The sequence below is a fragment of the Sinocyclocheilus grahami genome, unplaced genomic scaffold (assembly GCF_001515645.1).
Source record: "Sinocyclocheilus grahami isolate Dianchi unplaced genomic scaffold, SAMN03320097.WGS_v1.1 scaffold212.1, whole genome shotgun sequence".
Classification (NCBI taxonomy): domain Eukaryota; kingdom Metazoa; phylum Chordata; class Actinopteri; order Cypriniformes; family Cyprinidae; genus Sinocyclocheilus; species Sinocyclocheilus grahami.
In genome coordinates, this window is record NW_015505391.1 from 1,273,707 (window position 1) to 1,281,010 (window position 7,304).

Genomic DNA, 7,304 nt, shown 5'->3' on the forward strand with positions numbered 1-7,304 from the left:
AATTTGCCACAGGTGGATTCCAGTCAAAGTGTAGATACAGCTCAATGATGACACAAAGAAATAGAATGCAACCTGAGCTTAACAAAGAATATGAATACTTAAGTCGATGTAATATTTTTTGCAAAGTTCTCAAATTTGGTTTTTGCGTTATCATTTTGGGGCAAGGCCGCCACAAGCGGGGTGCAGCATGTAGTCTGCTTTCGTCTTTCAAACTAGGACTGCAGATATACAAAAACAAAGTAAACAAAGCAGCGCTTGCTTACCGTTTTGAATATGAATCCTGTTCATCGGTCTTCTCTTTCTTCATTCCAGATGGCCACGTCGTTATGAAAGCGCAAGGCCCTAAGACACTTTGCACAACCCATGTGACGCTTCTGTTATGTGGTAGGGAGTTTAGATTGACGTGAAAAAGCATTTTAGTATAAAGCTGAGGTCACATTTAGCGTTCTGCAAATCCACTCATTTCAATAGGAATTTTGCGTGATTTCTCAATGCAGATTTCGCAACGAGTTTGAGCTGCTTTGGTTTGAAAGGGACTGCTGTGCTTCATACATCGCTACACAATTGAGCATGGGCCATTTTTGCGCTGAAACTAAAAAATGAAAACGTCTGAATACTTTCTGAATCCATCGTAATTATTTCCTTAGTGAAGTTTGCCAAGATAAGCATCAGAAATACTGTCTTTTATACTTAGGGCTTACTTGAATATTACACGCAGTACATATTCGATTCAGCTGAATCTGTAAAACCAGACCGGTCAAAAGTCCCTTAACCCGACTATCATTACTGTTGACGAAATCCAGGGCTACAGTATTCGACTTGTCCTCCTCTGCAAGAGTAATGTTTTTTCTCAATTCAAGCCGACTTACTGATTCTTCAGGATGTGAAGTACCGGAGATGTGTTGCTTTGAATGTGTCTGTATATATGCAATTAGACTGTAAATATTCATGAGCAGGATCAATCATTCTTTGTACACTGATGTCAAATTCTTTCCAAACAGTACATTGGCAGGACCTACTTTTAACACCCGACATCACGAGTTGTCGGACAGCGTCCAATCAAGTCAAGTGTCGGCCATTACGGTCATGATCTTTTGAGCAGTGACTTGTGACCTCTTAGAGCTTTGCACTTTCTTTATAGATGTACTGCTCATATTTTTGTAGTTTTCACCCTACAATTGTAAGCACTGCAAAAAAAGAAACAAAGGAAAAAGAAAATGCACTGAAAGAGGTTATTTACATTGAAGGGGATTATTTGCTAATATTAAAAGATATCGAAGAAATGTATTCAGTCAGTTACGCTAAACAATTTTTCTTGTGTTGTGGCAGACTGACTATGTGAAGACTTTATTGTACAAACATGGCATTTTCTTCATTTGTTTTTTTGCTATACAGATTTCTGTGTGTTCTAATAGCCAGCCTGTACTTTATAATCCATTCTGTACAGTTCTAATAGATGTCTATATAAATAGTATGTTCTCTCTATATATTCTGTTTCAAACAGGCATCATGTCAAATGTGTGACATTATAAAGGGAAGAAAAACACATCTAATGGGCCTCTGGCAATATGTGAGTGTAAATACAGTTTATTTTGCGTGACAATGTATAAGTTATTTTTCCTGTGGTTGTTCATATTAAAAATATGATTCGATTTTTTTTATATATATATAATATCTGTAATTGATCAACTAGCCCTTTCCCCTGTGTAGTAAACAATTTAATGTTACTGACGCTTACTGCGCCCCCTTTTTTTTTTTTACTGAGTGTTGATTCACGTTCAGGGGGAAAGAGCCAAGAGAACCCCCATCCTCGTTTGATTTCTGGAAAGCTCTTAACATTGTATATGAATGAAGAACTGTGACTGAGTACTGGAACACTGTTTATGCATTATTTTGTAAGTCAAGATTTTATGCTCTGCTGGGTGAATCTCACTTAGTGTCGAGAAATGTCCTGGTCAGCCCAAAATCAAAAAAGAGAAAGTATACATGAAAAGAAAATAAGCCTATTTAAGGTCTTTTTTTTTTTGATTTTGGAATGAAATATAACCTGGACATTTCTTTGTGAAACACACCCGTTTAGGCAACTGGAATTTGACATTTATGTTCCTCTTTAATTTGTTTAGCTGTATCACTGGTTGTGAGTGAATGTGTGTGTGTGTGTGTGTGTGTGTGTCTCCCGGCAGACTCAATCTCTCACAGCTTTAGGTGTCAGTACTTTATGCTTGTGCATCCTGTGAGAAGCTTCTCTGCAGTCAGTGGAAATGTTCCTTGTAATACTGTGCATTTAATAAAAGTGGTATGTCTTACAACATTGTTCAGAATGTTGCAAATTATATTCATAACTTTAAAAGTGAACCAAAGAAACACACACACACACACACACACACACACACATATGTGTGTGTATATATATATATATATATATATATATATATATAGTTTGTTTATAGAGTAGCTAAAAAGTGAACAGTTATCTGTTATGTGCTTAGGGCTATTTTGTGTTTTATGTTGTGTTTATATATATATATATATATAGATGGGTGGGCTACTTAAATTGTACAAGACAAAAATCGTAGTTAGTAACGTAATCCATTACATTACACATTTTAATTTATATAATCAGACTACTTTTAAATAACTTCTGACCTAACTCGTTTGTCATATATACTCCATTTGTTATTGACAACATAAAGTGCATTAAACATTACATTACGTTAAGGTTCCCCAAACTTCGGTTTGTGAAGGAACTGCAGGGGGTTCGTGAATTTAATGAAAAGCAAATAATTAAATCATAAACATTTGATATGAAAATAAATTATTTTAAAATTAAAATAAAACACTTACTAAAAAATATTAAAATATATTTTATTAGTTTGTGTCCATTAACCAATGTCAGAGAACCGTGAACATGCAAATGTGTTACTTATTAACTTATTACTTTAAAATTTCAGGGGTACTTGAAATATTAGGTGAAAGAGGTTCAGATGACAAATAACGTGAATTTGTGCATTTTAATGTGTCTAAAAGACAAAAGCCTTCCAAAGACATAGTAATACATGGTTAAATAACCTATGAAAAAATGTGTTCATCAGTAGTTGATGCAATGCTGAAATGTTGAGAAAACTTAAAATTAAAAAGATTTTGCTGCGTTGCCTCTTAATTACAGCCACCTGAACATTGACTGGTCTTTGTGTGAATATCCACAACTGGAAAACTTTCTGAAAACATTAAAAAAAAAAAAGAATTAGGGAGAATCAATAAATGTATTAATATATTAATCAATTAATTTATTGCTTTTGTGTGAATAATATGTAATCATGTAATCAATAAAAAAGTAACTCTGCTCTGATTCTGAGTATTTTAAAATGTAATTTAATCTAATTACAAGTACTTAATTTTTGTAATCTGATTACTTAATCCAGATTACATAGAATCAGTTACTACCCAGCTCTGTGTGTGTGTGTCTATATATATATATATATATATATATATTTACACACACAGTATATATAACACATATAACAGTTTGGAGGCAGTAACTTTGAAAGGCTGCATTTATTTGATCAAAAATACAGTAAAAATACAATTGTAAAATCTAATTTAAAATAACTGTTTTCTATTTTAATGTTTAAAAATATATTAATGTGATGGCAAAGCTGAATTTTCAGTAGCCATAACTTCAGTCTTCAGTCTCACATGATTTTGCAGAAGTTTTTACTGTCTTCTTGTTTTGATCAATTGAATGCATCCTTGTTGTATGAAAGTATTAGCTTCTTTTTAAATAAATACAATTTACTATAAGATCACTGACCCTAAACTGTAGTATATAGTGTATACATACATACATATACATATTTAGGTTTTTGGTACATTTAAACGACAAATATTAATCCTCCTATTTACTACCGGTACTTTTACGAACTTGAGCCAAGCTCATTTTTCTCCATTCTATTTTGATGACAGTGAAGGAAGGATTTGTATCATGTAGTTGCTCACAAAGGGTTATTTTGGTAGAAAGGCCACTTTACGTAAGGCATGAAAGGCATCCCAAGGCTAATATTTAGGTCTAACAATAGCCGGTGACAGGGCCAGCTGCTCCAAACTGAGGCATAATTCTCAGACAATCCAGAGTAGTTGGGACAAAAATGTATTGTGGTGAAGCGCCCATGCCTTGCAGGTAAAATAGCATCAGGTATCTTGAGGCTTGAGGGCTGAAGTACTAGCTGTGTTCATGATATAGCCTGTGATGGACACACAGCTGACAAGTCAAGAAGTATTTTTTGTCTTAAAGCAGCAGCTTAATACTACACTCTAAAAAAAAATGCTGGGTTATTTCAACCCAACTTTGGGTCAAATATGGACTAACCCAACCGTTGGGTTCAATTTTGACATTACATTTTTAACCCAAAAGTTGGGTTAGTCCAAATTTGACCCAAAGTTGGGTTGAAATAACCCAGCATTTTTTAGAGTGTATAAAGGGACTTGAATAAAGTTGACTTGCCTTTATAAGGATTACAGGTGGAGTATGATTTATTTATTTTTTTACAATAAAGCAGTAGTTCAGCCAAAGGCGAAACTTTGCTGAAAATGTACTCAACCTCATGGCATCCAAGATGTAAATGAGTTTGTTTCTTCACTGGAACAGATTTGGAGAAATGTAGCATTACATGACTTGCTCACCAGTGGATCCTCTGCAGTGAATGGGTGCCGTCAGAATCAGAGCTGATACAAACATGACAAGAACCCACAAGTAATCCACACAACTCCAGTCTATCAATTAACACCCATGTTTTAATCCATCATTTTAACTTTAAACCAAGACTTCTGGCCAAAATGCCAGTCCATAATGCATAATGGTAATGCAGGGATTACCAAACTTTTTTTTTGTCAGCCAAATGTCTTTTATGCCAGGTTCGGAAAATTTGATGTAATGTTTAATGCATTTTATGTTGTTAAGAACAACAAATTGAATATATTTTCTTTCTCTTAGTATTTTTATATTAGTATGGTACAAGTTTATCCTATTTAAATCTATGTGATAAAGTCAGTATGTATTCTACCCAGCACTGATTATGGATAGAGGACACGTATATTTTGGCCAAAAGCAAGTTTGAAGTTAAAAATGTCTTGATGGATTTATTATTCCTTCACATAATTGACAGACTGGAGTTGTGTAGATTACATGTGGATTATTGTCATGTTTGTATCAGCTCTGATTCTGACGGCACCCATTCACTGCAGACGATCCATTGGTGAGCAAGTGTTGTGATGCTAGATTTCTCCAAATCTGTTCTGAAGAAACAAACTCATCTACATCTTGGTTTTCATTTGTGGGTAAACTAGTCTTTAGAATACTTTCCACTATTCAGTTCAATATGTCAACTTCTGGTTCAACCAGTGGTGTGAGTTTGGGCAGAACTACCTGTTTGTCCAAAAAAGGAAGACAGGAAGTGCATCCCAATTTGCATACTTATGCACTGACTATTCTGCTATTTTGTAATATGAGAAGTGCGAGTAGTGTGTTGACATTAAAATTTCCAATAAGAAGTGCACATAAAATACTGAAAAAGTGTAGAAACCCCTCAGAACACCTTTGCAAACACACTGCAACACAATAGCGGTAAAAGCATAAAGAACGTAGTTCTTTTCATTCTATTCATGGCAAAGACTCACATTTCTTTTTTCAGAACCTTGTGTGTAGCAATACTTCTGGCTGAATAGGAAGTACATTAAGTTTCTAAATAAATTCATGTGACTAGTATTCAAACCACAGTCACGGAGAGTAAAAGGATGGGGTTTGGTTTTCATCAAAAGCTGTGCGCCGTTTTTATTGTAGTATTCTAAATTTACATTAAAAAAAGAAAGTCTGCCCATGTCCTAGATCCATTATGAAAGTTAACGCACAAATTCCATATACATCTCATTGTATTTTACATAGAGGATAAGAGTATAGGCATGGAGGTGGCATGATCAATCACAAAGCTTAAAAGAACCAAGAGAGATTAAAAGAAAAAACCCTGAATAAATAGAAGGTGCTGTCTATTAGCAGAGAGTATGTAAGCATGTCACTCTTTTGAGAAGTTTAACAAAGCCCGTAGCGTACCTCTCACACTCTCCTTTTACCAATGAAGAGAGAGGGGTTCCAAGCGTACTAAAGCAGAAACGTGAGGAGTAGAGCGAGATGACAATGGAGAGCCTAACTTGTCTGTACAGGTGCATAAGTTAGAGAGTACATCTGGTGGTTACACAGACACTAAGACATCGACGTCTAGTTAAAATGGTATAAAGCAGGTTATCTTTTGTCGATACCTGTATATTCTTTTTCTTGTAGGCAACAAGACATTTTTAAGGTGTTAATTTGCCTCGGCCAATTAGGCCAGACCATTTGAACGTCCAATAGAGCGCAACAGTGCGGTTTTGAAAGTAAAAATCCCATTTACTTACTCCATAGAGAAACCGGTTTTTAACGTGAAAACCTCTGAAAAAGATGAGCTGAGTTTCAATGTCATTTAAACCCCCCTCCCATAGAAGAATTTACTCTGAGGAACTACACTACCCATAATTCTGAAGAGAGCTCCACCAATCAGAGACTTTGCTGTTATCATGGAAACAAAAATCACAGCAAGAGTTCAGTAACGACTACCTACTCTCACTAAGCACTGTGAATTACAAACAAGTAAATGCTTGTTCACACCAAAACGAATATTTGTTGGGCCAATTTGATGCGATAAAATGTTTAATTTTAAATCAACAGCTGTTAATGTGTCTGTTCAGACCAACATGAACCTTCGTACACCATCAATGCGACAATTTGTTTATTTTTACGGAAAGGTGTTCTATTCTTTTTCCATTGCACTGCGAAGAAAACTGGCCAACCAATAAGATTCTCACATGTGATAACATGTCCAGAGCCACTACTGTTACAGTTTGAATTAGCATTTTTATTCAGCCTGTCCTGCATTTTTATGCATTGGTCCAAACAGACAAATTCATATGCAAAAATCGAACCAAATTTGTGGCAAATTCTTGGTAACAGTATTTAAATCTCCTCAAACTTTCAAACTACTTCTAGATGTTAAATTACAGTAGTTAGCATTTGAAGTGGATCAAAACCTAAAACCAAAAAGCATTCTGGTCTTAAGACAACTTTGATGAACTTTTTTGATCCACCAAATGTTGACTGTGTGTTGCAATATATAAATACACAATGTTTTTATCCTTATAAGGACAAATAAGTCAGTAATTGTAGTTTAATCCATCAAGGTATGCAACCTTGTACCTTTATGTTTTTCATACCTTTTTAT